This window comes from Mustela nivalis, assembly GCF_964662115.1.
Source record: "Mustela nivalis genome assembly, chromosome: 17".
In the NCBI taxonomy this organism is placed as follows: domain Eukaryota; kingdom Metazoa; phylum Chordata; class Mammalia; order Carnivora; family Mustelidae; genus Mustela; species Mustela nivalis.
Genome location: NC_139036.1, coordinates 24,006,826 through 24,025,914, shown reverse-complemented (window position 1 = coordinate 24,025,914; position 19,089 = coordinate 24,006,826). Strand labels below are relative to the sequence as shown.

Below are 19,089 nucleotides of genomic sequence, written 5' to 3'. Positions count from 1 at the left end.
AGCCATTACAGAGTCTGGAATCAAGGATGAGGGTCTCTTGATTGAAATTTTTCTATTTGGGTATTTTCCCCAAATGTCAGTAACAAGTAGCCCCCCATTTGGGTTCAAATATCATATCATCCACATCCCTGCCCAACATCCCAAAAGAGTCTGGGGCTAATCAGAGGCTTCACAGGATCTGGCCAGAGATGTGAAGTGCCTCCCCTTAAGATTCCAGAAACCATTGAGCAAGCAAAATTAAGAACTACAGAAATCTAGAGACTTGTAAAACGTAAAAGATGCAGAGAGGAAAGCCCACTCTCACTGCCTGGGCCCTCAGGACTAGGGAAATGAACAACAACAGGTAAAGGACATTTGGTGATACACAGTGGGATGTGGCATGGGAAGGCCAGGCAAGAAGGGAATGCCAGGTGGAGTCAGAATCTCAGAACCGGGTTCTTTTGTGCTTTGGCATTCGGATGCCTCTCGGAAGAATCGAACAACCGTGCTTGCTGAGGATTCATTTCTCTACAAACCCTACCCATGGGCCGGGTGTTGTGCCAATTTCTGGAGACATGAAGACTTGTGATTCACCTTAAAGGGAAGAGAGGCACAACCAAAGTCATGACTGTGGAGTGTGTGCAGTAGCACCACAGAGACATGCACCAGGGCTGGGAGAGTAAAGAGGAGCAAGAGAGCAACCAGCTGGGCTGGGGACTCCCAGCCATCCAGAGCCTGGAGAGCAGAGAGCAGAATTGTCGTTTCAAGGACAATTTCCTGTGAATCCTGCAATTGTCCCTTTCTGGGTCCATAAGGCCTGGAGCTCGTATAGACAGATTTCATGGAGCAGAGAACTTCCGGCTACCACAGTGTCCTACCTGCCCAATTTCCTGTAGACATATCCTAAGAGAGGCAGAGGGCTGCCCTCTAGTTCACTGACTGAAACAAATAGGAAATATTGGAAGATAGTAAAAGCATTTCTTTGTCCTTGGCATTCTTCGTAGCTTTGAGAAGCCGTCTTTGTCATGTGGCTAGGTAGAATTAAGACAAAGGTCATGATATATGAAGACAGTCCTACAACTCCAGCTATAAAGCATACCAGACACTCCCTTTGGGGGACCATGGCAACTGAGTGGGACCAATGCAAGTAGAAAGATACTAGGTCAAACTAACACAGCCCCATGAGTTGGGTTCATTTGAATGGGACAATTGAGAGGGACACTACAGAAGGAGTCCAATGACAGGTTCTTAAAATATGAGCCAACTACACCTGCAATTAGGAAAGACCCAGGATCTGGGTTTTTCGTTCAAAGGGACTGAGTGGAATACAACTTCAAGACTGCGGTGTCTTAGGAAATCTCGGAAATAGGAACAGGGCTCTATCTTTGAATTAGAGAAGTTCAAGATGATGTATAACATTCCCAAAGGCAGAGCAGGCCCAGGGGAGGAGTGTAGCAAGAAATAGGTGGGAGGCAGAGGCAGCCCAAAGCACAGGCTGAGAAGCAGAACAAGGCTCCTGTCACCTGTTCCATCCCTTTAAACCATTCCACCTTCAAGTACAAACAGAGAAGAGATCTAGTCGAAAGACTGGTAGGGAATTCTGGCTGTACATGATGGCGGTATCCATTGTGCCTATAGATCAATACTTTCACCAGAATCCAGTGTTTTATTCCTCCCCACATCATCCAGAAATAGCAAAACATGTTGACCACTAACTATTTATAGATCATACTTACCAAGAGGGAGGGGACATTTTAATATCTAATCAGGCTGAATTTCTTGTGCAGAACTAAGCCTGTGGGTGGTTGGTTATTTTGTAAAAGTGGAGGTTAAGCTGTTATTTCAAAGGGGTGCCAGATATAGTAGCTGTAGTGAGAGATAGGTTAGAGGTCCAGGGCTGGTGGGCGCCTCTGCTCCTTCTATTTTATGGCTCTATCATCTGCTAGGGTATTATCAGGATAGTCAGAGCCAGATGACTTCCACTATATCCACATTCCCACCCAAGGAGAGTGGGAAGGAAGAAGCAGATGACACATTAACCTTTTTAAAGGTAGCAACCAAACTTTACACCTCTCTTCCATTCATATCCTATTGGCTAGAATTTAGTCCCATGGCTACATGAAGATGTAAGAGAAGCTAGAAATGAGTCTTGGGCCATTAATCCCACCCAACACTTGGTAGGTTCTACTACCAGAAGGAAGAGAAGGCTGATCCTGGAAAGTGATTAGCAATATCTACCACTGTGATTCCCAGCTGTAATACCCAGCTGTTCCCTTTGATAGGAAGCCCTTTCTGACTCCCAAATCCTGGTCCTTCTTCTGGGCTCCCGTAACAGTGATTAATACTGTTAAAAGGCTTCCCTAAATGCACTACAATACTCTGTTTCTCTGTCTCTCTTCCACTAAAGTGTGAGCTCCAAAGGCACAAAATACGTATTGTTCATCTATGTGTTCTCAATGCCTTACACAGTGGCCCATGTCCACGTTCAACTAGGTTTTGTTAAATGAATGGGTAGATGGGTGAATCAATACATTCTTCACCTGAGGAGTGAATGGAGCTAGAGTATAAGTGGTTCAATCAGGAATCTGAAGGTTTCCTTATGTGATTTATGAAAGTCACCCTCTATTGTATAATCCTATGTATGTGTGTATTCAGTTAAGCTAATGACCATTTGATATGGATGGGATAGGTAAGAGGCAGGATGACTGGGACATGTGAGATGTATATATATATCACATGTATGTACATATATATAGGTGATATAGATTTATACATTTATATATATCATACATAGCATACCCTCCTGGTGTGTTTGGCAATAGATTCTAGAGTATGGGTGAACATTTGGAAAACCTGGGCCTCAGTCAACTCTCAAAAGTGTGGTGCTATGTACAGTTTCCCCACTGTTTGCCAACAAGTGCCCTTTTTCATGACTCTGTTAATGCCCTTGATCATGCCATACAGAATCTGTCTGGATTCTTTTTCTCTGCATTGTGTAAAGGGGTGGGTCATAGCAGGCAGAATTTGGGCAGCACCAAGAAGCAACACCCTGAGGAATATCAAAGTGTAGGAAGACTGGATGTGAGCACACAAAAGGTTCCCTGATCAGGGAATTCTGAGAGGAGTTATTTATACTGCTGAGGTTGTGCCTGGAGGATGGAATCGGCAGAGGGTAGAAAGGAGCAGTAAGACAACAGTCCGTAACTCCCCATCCCCACTCCCCCTGGGACCTGGGCAAAACCAGCATGTCAGCAGCTCCACAAGATTTCCCAATGTGGATCTAAACCTGGAGGAGTTTTACATGTTCTGTTCATTCCCAAGGAATCTAATCCCACAGAGGACTTCCTTGGGCTATCAAACTTGCATCTGGGACTATTCTGGAAAAGCAAGAGCTGAAGGGCAGGTGGAAGTGGGCTGGTTACGTTCTAATATAGTGCTATGGAAAAGTGTGTTACAGAACCCAGAGTGTCAGGCTTGGAAGAGGAGACAGATGATTTAAGGATGCATCTGACAATTATCATTTGGGCAAAGGAGATGGAATTGACAAAAGCCGATAAAGCTCTAGGAGATGAAATTGGCTGGATGGTTGATAGTTCCCAGTGGGAAGAGTCATTGGCTCTGCTTCTGGATACCATAGAGTTATAGAATCTTAGAGTTGTGAGAAGTCTGATGTCTGTCAGACTTAATCAAGGCTCTGTCACTTCTGATTCTGGGACCTTAGACAAATTTCTTAACTTCTGTGTACTTCTGTTTCTTCATCTGTAAAATGGAGTCAATTAACTGTACACCCCTCACTGGGTCACTTAAGGGTTTAAAACAGTCATGGCATATGAAGCTGATGTTTAGCATGTATTTTCCTTATGTGCTGGAGACTCTTAAAGGATCTGAAATGTTGAAAAAGAAGGGAATCAACTTGGTTGATGAGACCCCAATACAGTGTCTTTGACCATGGGTCTTCTCCATTTGTTTGGTTGATAGAACCATCTAGTCTAACACTTAGCTTTGCAACTGAGAGGAAAACTGGCCCAGAACAAAATAATTGACTTATGTAACTGAAGAATCCAGAGGTGGTTCTGGCTTCACTTGTGGTTTTTCCCAGAGATTCACATGGTCATCATGGAGCCAGCCCTGATTTTCTCCATTTTAGCCTCCTTTGCATGCCAACGTTCCCCTCGGAATGACCCTCACTGAGGAAGCTGAAGGTCTGCACCAAACCCAACCTTGTAGCTCCAGAGCACACCACCCAAGAGGGCAAGGACACCTCTTCCACCAGTTTCTGGATGGGAGAACAGTGGATTTCTTGTCCCCTCATGGGTGCCTTGTGTATTATTTGTCCAAGTTGTGTCACGTGCCTAGGGACAGGACATGCCAATTGGCTCAAGTCAATCTGAGCTCTCCCCTAATGTTGACAGGGGAGGTCAATACAGGAGCTAATGCTTGAGGGAAGGGGTTCCCCCAGAGCAAACCTGGACATTGTGGACTGAATGAACTGGGACATAGATGTACCAAAGGCAAGCAAAACAACAAAACTATGGAAGCCATTAGCTGGGTTCTCAACTGTAGAAATCTGAGTAAGACTCTGTATATACTGAAAAAAACTGGGATTTTTTTCTTTTTAATCATTTCCCAGTCCCAAGAAGATTTTGGGTCATGAAAACTGTAACCACAAACCAAGGACTAAATGAACTTGATGCCTCCTAATATCCCTACCACGCTAATAAAGACTAACAAAGAGACGGTCACTTCCCAGCTATTGGGCCACACTGGGGTGAGAGCCCACCCGCACGTATTCCTTCTGCAGGCTGGAAGGAGCAAAAGGAGAGCCTAGACAGAGCTAGACAACGGCAGGCCAGCTGCTGCCCCTGAAACCAGCAGGGACGGTGACCTCACCCTCATGGGTACAGCCAGACTCACACGACTTTCCTCCCCTGGGCTGATGAAGAGAGGCTCTGGGCCTTGCAGAACAGCTTATTATGTAGAAATATGGATTCACCACCACTCACTTCCTGCAAGGAGGGATATTGCTTGGAGCCAATCTCCTTTTATCTCTCTGCCTGGGTGCTTTCAGCTTCTCCCCCCCCCCCGGCTCTAGCAATGAGCCTGTCGGTATGTCGAATTCCTTACATTTCCCTTCAGAAAATAAAACTAAGACAGAGGAAGGAAACCTATTTAGCTCTAATGATGTGCGCAGTTCCATTTTTTCTGTTTGGATCTATTGCTGTTTAATGAGCTAAATATCCACCGGATGAATTAGATATCCTGATCCTGTGTGCGTCTCCCAGGAGGCAGCCTGTCCGTGGCAGGTTGTGCTTCAGACGTAGCACACGGGAACCACACAGGCTGCCACAACACAAACATGCCAGATACAGAACCAGAGCATGGGCGATGGGGACGTGGTTAAGTTGCAGGCGGTGAGTTACTCACAGCTGACCCCGAAGCCAGCCTAGCAGGCAAGAGATAAGAAAGGCAAAATCGTGTCTTGATCAAAATGCTTGAATAAGGGATGCCTGGGTGGCTCAGTGGGTTAAGCCACTGCCTTTGGCTCGGGTCATGATCCCAGGGTCCTGGGATCGAGTCCCACATTGGGGTCCTTGCTCAGGAGGGAGCCTGCTTCTCTCTCTGTCTCTGCCTGCCACTCTGCCTGCTTGTGCTCTCTCTCTCTCTGACAAATAAATAAATAAAATCTTTTAAAAAAATGCTTGAATAATTTTAGGACCCCTGGGTCAGAAAAAAAAAAGAAAGAAAGAAAGAAAGAAACTGATGAACAAGCTTGTAATGAGGTTTCTAGAATGGACAGGCTGTTTCAATTGTTTAACCAGAAGACGCCTTTTGTAGCTCTCCACTGACAACGTGGAAGCTGACCAATGATGAGGCCAGTGGTCTTGCTAGAAAGCTCTGTCAGACGGGACTCTTGATCTGTTCTCCAGAATTATTCTAGTTCTTTGTTTTTATTAGAAAAGGAAATATCTAAAGTTGTTTTGTTCTTGGTCTTCTTCACCAAAGGAGCCACTTGGAATGAATCCATTGTAGATGGGAAGGGGCCACAGAAGTAATATTCGATCCCTTCATTAACTGATAAGGATTTCAAGGCTCAGATAGGGAAAGTCGCGTGGCCGGTTGGTAGTTGACCCATGGCCTAGAATACTAATGCTCATTCTAAATGCTTTACCGCTATTAATCTGTCCGAGTCTGTCACCAAGCTCACTTTGAGGAGAAGTCTGGGGCTCTTGGAGTGTTAACTAACACACCCAAAGTCACGTAGCCAGGAATTGATAGAGATGGGATCCAAACCAAGGGGACCTTAGAGCCCATGGGGGCTTTGACTTTTCAATAAAACCCAATTCTTCTGGCTCCCAGGTTAGACATGTGAAGAAGCTCCAAAAATCAAAATGAAAAAGTATCTTTCCCTGTGGATCCTGAAGGAATCTTCTTGGGCCGACAAAATAAAACAAATGCCACGAAGCCTCCCAGCCCTTGTGCTGCCTCTCGCCAGCTCAGCTTCCAAAGACCACCCCCCTCCAGACTACATCCACTTGGGCTTTACTTGAAAGCTCTTCCCAAGAACTCCCCCCTCCTACCGTCCCACCTGCTTTTGTTTCCCATCCATACCCAGAGTGCAGAGACCCCTTTATATCGGTCAGGCCATTCTTTCCATCTGGAAGCCCCTTTACTCCATCCTCTACCATCGATCTTCTGCTTTGCCCTCAACCCAGTCATACTCAGGACACCCACTCCTCTCCACCAGGGCACTTTGCCCTCTACCACCTTCTCATAACTCTTTCCTTCATTATAATTGGTCCATTGGAAGGGCACACTCAGTGGATGGGGGTAGGGTCTTTGACGCTCGTCATACTTGAGTCTGAGATCTAACCATGCTGCCTAGAAGCTGTGTGGCATCAGGTAAATTGCAAACTCTCTGAGCTGCCTTTTTTTCACCCACCTACTTATTTCAAGCAGTTCTTATGAGAATTAAATGAGATGATTCATGCAGAGCACTTAGCCAGTGTCAGTCGTATCTACTGCAGCTATCACGGTTTTGGAGGCGCTGCCTTCATTATCACCATCATCGTCATCGCCGACACCATCATCATAATTGGCATATTATTAATAATCCCACTACCGAGTGTAAGCTCCTGGAGGTCTTGCTGATCTTTATGCACGGCCTTTAGTAAGTGCTTAATAAATGGATGTAGAATTGAATTGCTGAAGCGGCTGTTCAATTTACAATGGATTGTTTTGGCTCTGGTGATAAATTGTTTTCAAATCATTTGCCTAATGGCTTGCCACTCAGTTGGGTTTTGAGCTCCATAGGGTTTGCTGTTTCTCCCTACAGAGCACATACTCCGTAAATATCGGGATATGTAAAAGTACTTAATGGAAGCTTAACTCACGAGCTTCCCAAAGGATGCTCAAGTTTTGTACCCACTAGTTTATTTTTAAAGGCTGTGGCCTGGGGTGCCTGGGTGGCTCAGTCGTTAAGCATCTGCCTTTGGCTCAGGTCATAATCCCAGGGTCCAGGGATTGAGCCCTACAATTGGGCTTTCTGCTCAGCGGGAAGCCTTCTTCTCCCTCTCCCACTCCCTCTGCTTGTGTTCCCTCTCTCACTGTGTCTCTCTCGCTCTCTGTCAAACAAATAAATAAAATAAAGGCTGGGAGCTAAATTTGCAAGGGAAAAGGAAGTAGCATTTATTGGACACTTGAAGATGGCTACTATTTTTTGAGCAGTGACTTCATGTACTTTACATACTTCTGTGTACCAACCTCGCCATCAGTTTGTCTGGTGGACACTCATTGTCTGGTGGACACTCATCACAGTTAAGTAAATGAAAGCTGAAAGTGATTCATGAATGTGCCCGGGAGTAACAGCTGCTGTGCAGGGAACCCAGGGGGAAACAGTCCCTTTCTGACTTCAGTAGAACGTGTCTGGCTCTCAGCTAAAATTTTGAGGTCCTTCACCACATTTAGTGGGTGACTGTTCAAAACCGACAGTGGGTGACTGTCATCCCCATTCTACAGATGAGGAAATCCAGGCTTGCCTGTATCGGTGACAGAACAGGGCTTTGCAAAGAGGGTGGTTCTAACCCAGCCCCTCGATTCCTTTCTTTCTGATTCTCCAGGGCCTGCCGCCAGAACCTTGGTGTCTGGAAGGATGCTCAGTTCAGTTCTCTTTCGATCTGCACACACAACCCCCAAGCCATCCGTACTCTAGCAAGCATTCCCTGCAAGCACCTGGCAGACACCCCGCCCACCACACAGTTAAGAGAGAAGGTATCATCCCAGATAGACGCATCTCCACACAGTAAAAACCCGGTGGAGAAAAGAAATGCCATCAGAAAGATGTATTGGTAGTCACTACCCAGTGGCTGGTGCAGCCTTGAATTCTCACTGAAGGATGAGCTCCGAGGGTTGTCATTATGAGCAGACTTTGCAAGCTGGGAATAGACGGAAGGGGGTGGGGAGTGTGCATCATGGGCATTAGCAGCATCCCAGGGGCTGCAAGGGAGTGGGTAGATGGAGTTAAGCGGTCTTGGGGACCCGGCCTGTTTTATAGGCCCCAGGAAGACAATATAGTGGGGAGGGAACAGAACGGTAATAAAGCCAGAGACCCTGAGGTAGGAAGTGCCGCCAACCTCAGCAAAGTCTGGGAAATCGGTCTGCAAAATGAAAGAAGTAGAGAGGAGCACCAGAAATAACCTTGAAGGTAACAGATGAGGCAGAGGAGAAAAATCAATTCAAGGAAAACATATTAAGCGCAGAAAAACTAAATGAGAGCTGGGGATTGAAGAAGTCGGGATAGAGAGAGCAGGAGGGACCGGGATCCTGGGGGCTGGGTTCCTCCTGCAAGCCAACCGCTAACAAGCTCTGTGACCCTGGGCAGGGTGCCTCACCTCTCTGAGCTGTTGCAGGCTCTTCTTGAAAATGATGCAGTTTGACAAGGTAGCCAGCAAAGCCCCCTGCGATTCTGACAGTCTGTGATCAAGGACTGCACAAAGCTAGCAGGCTTTCAGGGAGACAGTCCTGAGCAACTAGATGAAAGCGAGCACATTTAGTGAGTCCTCCGGATATTTTTACATATCTGGGTGCTTGTGAGATGTAAATGAAACCACATGGGCTTGAGTTTCATTGTTCCTTCGTCTTCTGGGGGGCCCTGAAATTGATGAGGAAGGAAGCTCGTGGCATAAGTTAGCAAGCATCAAAGAGGCTACTTGGAAAGGATGCTGAGAATACATTTAAATGTTAGCATCACCAGAAATATGGTAATTATGTGAGAGGACGGAGGTGTTAACTAAACTTGCGGTTGTAATCATTTTGCAGTATATATGTGTATCAAATCATCTCCATTGGGTAGCTTCAACTTACTACCCTGTAAGTTGCCTGTCAATAACATACGCTGTATGTTGCCTGTCAATAACATCTCAGTAAAGCTAGAAAAAGAAAAAAAGGAAAGGAGGCCCAATGCTCACCCTGGATGACACATTCTTTACCTACAAATCCTAGCTATCGAGAAAACCACCTAGGAACTACAAGCAAAGCAATCAAGGAAGTAAAAGTAGCAGAAGGGAATTTGGATGCATCAGGTGCCTACAAGGGGTTTGGCATCTTTTATACGTCCCTCAAGTGTCATCCTGTCCCCACTAGTGCTCTACCTAAAGTTATAGGGGTGTCTATAACTTTATAGACCACATGGCGGTGTCTGAGTCAAGCCCTTATGGTAGTGGGCTCTCTCTAGGCTACCTTCAGTTCTGCTCTGGGCCACCATTTAAAACACTGCTGGTCACCGCACAGAACCAGCACCGTGGATGGTGAGCATGAGGCCAGCCACCCTGATCCTTCCTGCCCCTTTATTTCCCAAACACCACCATGGAAGGCTGGCTGGTTGTGTCAGGCATTGCAGAGGTTGGAGACAACTAAAAGAAATGTCACCACTAGAGGAGAGGAAGTTGTAAGCCTGGATATTCTGGCGTAGTTTCACACAAAGGCTTGAATGCCAATGTCCATAGCAGATTTGTAATAGCCAACCATTGGAAACAGCCCAAATGTCCATCAACATGGACAAACAAACTGTGGTATGAGCACAGAGGGAAAGAAATGAATGAGCTGTTACTGCATGCAACACGATAGCAAGACCGCCAAATAATCACACCAAGTGAAAAGAGTCAGGCCAAAAGAAAGTACGTGCTGTATGATTACATTTATATACATGCATGGAAAATGCAAACGAATCTCTTGTGACAGAATGCAGATCAGTGGTTACCTGGGTATGGTGCTGCGGGTGGAGGTGAATCACAAGGGAGCACAAGTCAACTGTGGGGGATGACGGATACTATCTTAACTGTGATGACAGTGTCCCAGGTGTTACTTGACATGTGGATGTCAAGGTGCATCAGACTGCACATTTTAAATAAATTCATTGTTTTATAGATGTGTTGTATCTCAGTAAAGCTTTAAAAAAAAAACAAAAAACAAGAAAACTGTACATATCCTAGGACTGTCATCATAGACCAAGGGAAAAAATACAAAATTTTAAAACCCTCATGGGGAGTTGGACGTGCCCTCACGGGCACACACTTTTCCCTTTTTCGCTGAGAGCCCGTCCTGTTTTGCATACCCCATGTGGCCCCCCACCCCTTTTCTGGAAATCCTCCCCCACCCATAAGCAGTTTCTGGCCCTGGATTGCGACACCCTCCCTCAGAGAAATCTGTGGCACAGGGACATTTCCCAAAATAGGAGATATTGTAGAAAAATAAGACCATAGACTCAGAATGGAAAATCAGCGTGTGTGTGTGTGTGTGTGTGTGTGTGTGTGTATGGAAAACTGCTTTGCAAGAAGGAAGGAGAGGGTTCTCCTCAATGAGGGGCTGTAAACCACATATACCCACTACCTCCGAAGTCACAGGCCTTCTTTTACACATGAGTATAATGAAAAGTCCTCCCCACCCCCATGCACTCATCCACACACTTGAGAACCAGGGAAAAGGAGGAAGGCTGTGAGATATTCAGCAGGAAAGGAAAGTCAAAGCCCGTAAGTGTGAGTTAGCAACAATCTGTGAGCCTGTTTGAAAAGCATGCTAACAACATGCTTCTGAAAGGGGTCACGGTACTTACGCAGTGAGACATTAAGGCCCTGAGATTTTATGAGACTTTACCTTCCTTGTGCTAAATACTGATATGTAGTGTTGTCTAATTTGGAGGGCCTTCATTAATAAAGAGCCTGATGGTGTTCACAAAATAGCTTGGTATTTTTTATCTTTGATACCTGGTCCAGCAAACCTGAACCCCTTACAAGTGTACCACACACATGAACCTCCTGGTTCTTCTTTCCGGGCTAAAAGCCATTGCAAACACATGTGGATGCATACACACACATGCGCACACACACAAACACATACACACGTGTGTATACACACACACACAAACACACACCCCCCAACAAAGAAAACATCAATTCTCAGAGACAGATAACCTATGAAACCTAACTCCACCATCAAGCTTTTCATTTCTTTGTATTTTGAGCAGGTCATATTATGGGGGAAGAAAGGCAGCATAAGTGTGTGTGAACTCCTTACCAAGCTACCAGAGTGTGATGGGAACAAGAGCGATACCATCTTTTTTTTTTTTAAGATATTATTTATTTATTTGACAGAGAGAGAGACAGAGAGATCACAAGTAGGCAGAGAGTGAGGCAGAGGGAGAAAGAGAAGCAGGCTCCCTGCGGAGCAGAGAGCCCGATGCGGGGCTCGATCCCAGGATCCTGAGATCATGACCTGAGGCTTAATCCACTGAGCCTTAGGCGTCCCAAGAGTGAGACCTTATTTAAACCTCGCGGCAGTCCTCTGAGATAGATACTAATGTACCCACTTCATAGATCAGGAAACAGAGTCCCAAAGAAACCAAGAACATGCCCACGATTTACAACCCAGGAGGGGGCCAGAAGTTCAGTCCAGATCTGCAGGATGGCCCAAGTTAGGTTCCTTCTCCTAGTCCTCAATACGTCTAAGCAAGCAGGTGGTAAAAAATACTAATGTGCAAATAGGTTGGTGGTCAGTGTGTGTTTATTTGTTTATTTATTTTGCGTTGGGTCTACATGCCACTCAAACTTGGTTTTCCAGGTTTTGGTTTCACAGCAGAGTCAAATCTGCTCACTACAAGAGGTGCAGTAATGCTCCTGTGTATTCATTCATGTAACAAATGTGTGTTAAGCAGCTACTATGTAGATGATGTTGAATGATATTGATGATTCTGAGGAACAGCTGTAACTAATACCATCAACGTCCCCGCCTTTGCGGACTCCCTATAGGGGACAGTGGCAGCCCACCAATGTGCCTACGGATTACTCTGTGATGAGAATTATGAGAAATGTGAAGAAGGGAGAAGAGAGAGTAGTGTGGGGGTACAGAACAGAGGACTTCACCTGGGCTGAGTGGCATGAAAGAAGTCAGGGATAGCAACAAACAAGCCATTGAGGATAAACCACTGGGCATTTTAAGCAAGAAGCAGATACAATTGGATATGTTTCAAAGTGAAAACTGTAGCTACTCTGAATAAAAATGGATTAAAGAGAGGGCAAGAAGGACGTAATTGGAAGGCAAATGAAATGAATGAAATGTTGGGGACTCGGATCCAGGGATGGCAGCAGGAATGGAGAGGAGTGAAGGGATTTGATTACTTTTAAGACAGAATTAACAGGATCAGGGGATTGGTTTTATGGGGGCGGGGGGAGAGGGATGGATCTCAAACAAATCCCAAGCAAGACCAACAATGTTTATAGGGGTGCTGAGAACTGAGAGATGGAGTCGTAGAAAGGAGCCAGTTCCAGGGGTGGGGGGCAGGACAGGGGTCGGGGTTCAAACTTCCCAGTTGATGGCAAAAATTTACCAGTTGGTAAATCCTGAGGAAGGGTGTTTGAGAGTTTATTGTATGACTGGAAATTTTTTTGCTAGTTTAACAGTTTTCCAGGATAGAAAAAAATATTGATTTGGGGACATGTTAATTTTGGGAATCCTAGAGTAAGATAGATGAGACAACATGTCAGGATAGCAGTTGGATATATGAGTATGGAATTTTGCTGAGAAGTCATAAGAAGAAAAAGACATAACATTTAGGAATCTATTATATGCATTTATATATGTAATATAATTTTTATATAATGTATATGTTTATATATATATATGCCTATTTATATATCTAAATATTATTTCTAGTGTCTTCAGAATAGTTATTTAGCTGCTTGCCACCATTTATTAAAGCAGCCCCTTACTTTGGATGGTTCAGCTATTTTTAAGCTTCAGCTTATCCAGAAAATGCAGCAGTAGAGTTATTTTGTGAATCCCTTTATGTAGCTTTGGAACCCAGGTATGAAATTCCTGATCCAAAAAGAGTAAGAAGGTCTTTGATACTCTATATATGGGAAACTTTCCATTAGAATCAGCAACTCTCATTTTTTTTTTTCACACGAAAAAAGTGGTTTCCAATTACCTAGAACATAATTCATGTGGACCACTATACTTTCCAGGGAAGGTGATGGAGGGAGTCGCTTTGAAAACACAGCTGTGTCCAGGTAACTCCAACAGGGTTGTTGAACAGGAATGGGGTCTCTGGAGGCATCTATGCCAGGAGTGTGCTGCTCAGAGGACAAGAAGCAAACAAGTGATAGGATGGTGGCATCAGGAAGCTGCCTGGGAGCCTCAAGCTGCAGATGATGACTGTTTTAGAGTAGGTCTTGGCTCCTAGCCAGCAAGAATTTCTAAAGCTGGCTGGAAGGAGGAAGACAGTTGATTCTAGGGAGATCAGGAGGAGCTGAGCCCACCACTTGAGGGCACCATCAGGCTCTTCCTCATCTGGACACACTGTGGTTTGGACACAGATGCTCCCTGGCAAGGAGATAGTTCAGTTGTGTTGGTTGTGTCATCCTTAGCCTGGGGCAGGAAGGGCCAGGCAGGAGGGACAAGAAAAACAGTGATGACCGGTTTATAAAATGCTTTCCTAGCCGCCATTGCATTTAACACACCAACACACCCAGCAACTGGGGTGTTCGGAAGTGGGGATGCCTGAGAGGCAGAACTAAGAACAGACCCAGCCCCCACTCCCCTCAATATGCCTTACCGAGGCTAGGTTCAAAGGTTGCCTTCTAGGGGCTCCTGGGTGGCTCGGTCCTTAAGTGTCTGCCTTAAGCCCAAGTCATGATCCCGTAGTCCTGAGATCCAGCCCCGTGTCATGCTCCCTGCTCAGCAGGAAGCTGGCTTCTCCCTCTCGCACTCCCTCTGCCTGTGTTCCCTCTCTCGCTCTCCCTCTCTGTCAAATAAATATATAAAATCTTTAAAACAAAACAAAAACAAGAAACAAAGCTTGCATTCTAGAGGACTCATTCATTCAGCAAGTACTGCATCACTTGCTAGTCCATTTGGGGTAGGTGTCAGGTACTGGGATGAAGAGACATGGTCCCTACCTGTGTCCATGTCTTATAGCTACTGTTACAAATTCCCAGAAACTTGATGGCTGAAAACTGGACATTTCTTAGCTCCCAGTCATGAAGGCCAGACATCTGAAAGCAGTTTCAGTGGGTGGAAATCAAGGTGTTGGCAGAGCCACACTCTCTCCAGAGGCTCTAGGGGAGAATCCATTCCTTGCCTCTTCCAGCTTCTGGTAGCGGCCAGCATTCCTTGGCTTGTAGCCACATCACTCCAATATCTGCCTCTATCCTCACACTGCCTTTTCCTCTGTGTTGTCCTGGTTGTCTCATAGAAGGATGCTTATCTTGGCATTTGGGATGCACAGGGATAATCCAGGATCATCTCCTCTTCTCAAAATCCTTAATTTACTCACATCTGCAAAAAAAGATTTACCATATAAGGGAACCCTGACAGGCTCCAGGGATTAGGACCTGTTATCTTTGGGGCCACCATTCAGCCCACTAAACTGCCCTCAAGCATTTACAGTCTGATGGGGGAAACAATGGCACAGATAAGAGATTATAACATAATAGATGAGGTATGGTAATGCAGTTGCATTATGGATAGAAGAGTGTCTCAGGACGGCTTCCCAGAGGAAGCAACATTTGAGCTGAGACATGAAAGATGAGTAGAAATGAGTCAGGCAGATGACTGGAGTGGGGCATTTGGGAGGGTGAGGTATCGAATCAGACCTTCTCTGGGTGAGTGAATGACATGCAGGGAGTTCTGTTTTCAGAACATTAATGTGTTTGATTATCATCTAATTATGAATTATTTGATAGAAGAACTAGGGAAAATAGTACTTTAGAACAAAAATAAAATGACTTCTGTCTTCTGAAAGTCAGAGAAAAGTGGGGATGATCACAGGAGGGAAAGGGAATTCAATGCACACAGACAGTTATGGTAGGGTGTCTTCTGCTCCAAGGCATCTTCCTCTTGGAAGGCCTTGGAAGGCCTCTGCTCCAGGGCATCTTCCTCTCCATATATTTCAAAGTAGTCCCTACATGACTCCTTCAGCACTGCACGGTTGTCAGGCAGCTATAATGAGTGCATGTCAGCAAAGGTGAAAATGGAAAAGTAGGGAATCCTCACCCAGCAGCACCACACAGAAGACATCAAGCCAGATATGTACTCTCTCGTCTAGGCAGGTCCCCCATGGCTCAAACCCTGGTCCATTTCCCTCTATGTTAAGCTAGGCTGGGAAGAGCCACCTTCACCCACTCCCAGAGAGCCTCCTGCCACCACAACCAGCTCTCAGGAGCCAGGTTCCCACTGTCTTTTCCTTGGTCCCCGTGTGGTGCCCTCAACTCCCCCAAGTCCACAGTAACAGTAGAAGTAAAATGTACATCCCCACATCTCAGAAAGGGGAAGTAAAAAAAGAACCCAGCTGTAAACACTCTTCTAGCTGTCTCCTAGCCCATCATGCCTGCATCCTTCTGGCCAGTGGCTCAAATTCCCCATCCTTAGTCTCATGGCTCCTAGAGCAAATGCTTGATGGACAGAGCAGAAAGAAGTGGGACTGATCTCATCCTGCCTTGCTCCAGGATGGGGCACAGGGCCACCACCTCCAGAGTTCTTCGTTTCCAGAGTGGCCCTTGTTCTTTCTCTGGAGCACTTTTTCTCTTTTCTAGAAGATTCCTTCCTTCATGGAACTACTGCTTCTCCAGCTCCATCTTTTTTTTTAATTTATTTTTATTCATTTTCAGCAGAACAGTATTCATTATTTTTGCACCACACCCAGTGCTCTAAGCAATCGTCCCCTCTCTAATACTCACCACCTGGTACTCCAACCTCCCACCCCCCGCCCCTTCAAAACCCTCAGGTTGTTTTTCAGAGTCCATAGTCTCTCATGGTTCACCTCCCCTTCCAATTTCCCCCAACTCCCTTCTCCTCTCTAACTCCCCATGTCCTCCATGCTATTTGTTATGCTCCACAAATAAGTGAAACCATATGACAATTGACTCTCTCTGCTTGACTGATTTCACTCAGCATAATCTCTTCCAGTCCCGTCCATGTTGCTACAAAAGTTGGGTATTCATCCTTTCTGATGGAGGCATAATACTCCATAGTGTATATGGACCACATCTTCCTTATCCATTCATCCATTGAAGGGCATCTTGGTTCTTTCCACAGTTTGGTGACCGTGGCCATGGCTGCTATAAACATTGGGGTATAGGTGACCCTTCTTTTCACAATATCTGTGTCATTGGGGTAAATACCCAGTAGTGCAATTGCAGGGTCATAGGAAAGTTCTATTTTTAATTTCTTGAGGAATCTCCACACTGTTCTCCAAAGAGGCTGCACCAACTTGCATTCCCACCAACAGTGTAAGAGTGTTCCCCTTTCTCCACATCCCCTCCAACACATGTTGTTTCCTGTCTTGCTAATTTTGGCCATTCTAACAGGTGTAAATGATATCTCAATGTGGTTTTAATCTGAATCTCCCTGAGGGCTAGTGATGATGAACATTTTTTTATGTGTCTGAGAGCCATTTGTATGTCTTCATTGGAGAAATGTCTGTTCATATCTTCTGCCCATTTTTTGATATGATTGTCTTTTGTGTGTGTTGAGTTTGAGGAGTTCTTTATAGATCCTGGATATCCACCTTTTGTCTGTACTGTCATTTGCAAATATCTTCTCCCATTCCGTGGGTTGCCTCTTTGTTTTGTTGACTGTTTCCTTTGCTGTGCAGAAGCTTTTGATTTTGATGAAGTCCCAAAAGTTCATCTTCGCTTTTTTTTCCTTTGCCTTTGGAGACATATCTTGAAAGAAGTTGCTGTGGGTGAAATCGAAGAGATTACTGCCTATGTTCTCCTCTAGGATTCTGATGGATTCCTGTCTCACATTGAGGTCTTTTATCAATTTTGAGTTTATCTTTGTGTATGGTGTAAGAGAATGGTTGAGTTTCATTCTTCTACATATAGCTGTCCAGTTTTCCCAGCACCATTTATTGAAGAGACTGTCTTTTTTCCACTGTATATTTTTTCCTGTTTTGTCGAAGATTATTTGCCCATAGAGTTGAGGGTCCATATCTGGGCACTCTACTCTGTTCCACTGGTCTATGTGTCTGTTTTTATGCCAGTACCATGCTGTCTTGGTGATCACAGCTTTGTAGTAATGCTTGAAATCAGGTAACGTGATGCCCCGAGTTTTATTTTTGTTTTTCAACATTTCCTTTCCAGCTCCATCTTTTTTTTTTTTTAAATAAATGTCTATTTTAATGTTTTTCTCAATAGAATAAATGCTTCTCTTGATGACTGCAGATACGTAAGGCTGTTTGGTAGTATCCAGAACCACCGCAGGAATGGTTGTTTTCCTGATTGGTGTGTAGTCTTCAGTAATTATAAGGAATTACTTGTCTCGAACTGCTGTCAAACCAGCAGGACTGCATTTATACATCCATCATTTTCAGGATTGTTGGTAACCTGGGCATATTTTCCCCAAATAACTTTGCCTCCTTGTGTCACGAGGCCCAACTCGCTCACGTTCACCTCAATTACAGTACCTTTGGTAATAACACCCAAAGTTGTATATAGTGGAGATGAAGGATGTCTTTTTACACAAACAACTGGCAGGCAAAAGGTGGCTTTCAATTCAGGATGTGTTACATGGGCCTTTTTGAAACGTAAGCCCATTGGCCTAATGAATCTTTCATATTTAGGTGGTTTTCAAGTAAAGCCATCTCCAACAAAGCAGAGTTTAGTGACCATTCTTTTCCACGCTTTCTTCTTTCTCTTTCCTGTTCGAATAACTTTTAATACTTCTGTTTCTCCCTGGGCTCGAACTTTGGGTAAAGGAACTTCCCATTTTCCCGCTTTCTCTTTTCATTTTTGTTTAATCATATTAGAAAGTACTTTAGCTCGAGACTGTCCCTCCCTGTCCAGTAGATACGCAGGTACTGCTCCTTGTGGAGTCTTTTCATCATTCTTTTGTTTGGTGTTTCTCTTTTCATGCATCTTGACAGTCTTTTTCATCTGTATTTTCTCACCATGGCGCTGTTTATGGTAGAGCTTAGCTTTCAGACCAATCATCTTTTTTGCCTTCTTTGAACGTTCATGAGCCTCTCGACCTTCTTTCTTTCTCTTTTTCTCATGGTAATCCAAACGATAGCCATAGCGCTTCCGGTATAACTCAATATATTCATTTTGTGGCATGGTGATGGCTGCAGAGCTGTGGGGTGCAGCTGTCGGGGTGCAAAGAAGATCTGTTTTCGGATCTCCCAGACCCACGAGCTAACTCCACGCAAGTCGCGACAGGAAAGACTCCAGCTCCATCTTTAATCACAGGAGCTGCGTGCCTTTTCAATGTGGACCCTAACCACAGGTGACTGGCCCAGCAAGGGTCACCTGACCAGAACTGGGCCAATCAGAGTCCTTCAAAGGAGGTCTGGCTCCAGGAAAAGAACTGAGTCTCCTCAGGTGGCCAGAGCAGAGGACGTGTTACGTCAGCAGCTGCAAGCAGGCACAACCTGACTAGTGAAAAAATATCATTTGGCAGTGAACAACAAAAATAAAGTAGACATAAAGAGAAGTAGGAGGCAAGGGTCAGAGGAAGGAAGAGGTCTGGTTTCTTCATGGTAATCCAACTCCCGATGCTGGTTTATCTTTGGCGGGCATCTCAGCCCTTGAGTTCTACAAAACGCTCCAGTCATCCCTTCAG

The 19,089-nt window shown here is 45.0% G+C and overlaps 1 pseudogene across 1 annotated transcript; it reads right to left on the bottom strand.

Moving 5' to 3' along the window:
* Positions 1–17,663: 17,663 nt before the first annotated feature.
* LOC309851734 (ribosome biogenesis protein NSA2 homolog pseudogene) lies at positions 17,664–18,661 on the bottom strand (annotated as a pseudogene). Its single transcript has one exon. The product of its transcript is annotated as a ribosome biogenesis protein NSA2 homolog pseudogene (transcript).
* Positions 18,662–19,089: the final 428 nt, after the last annotated feature.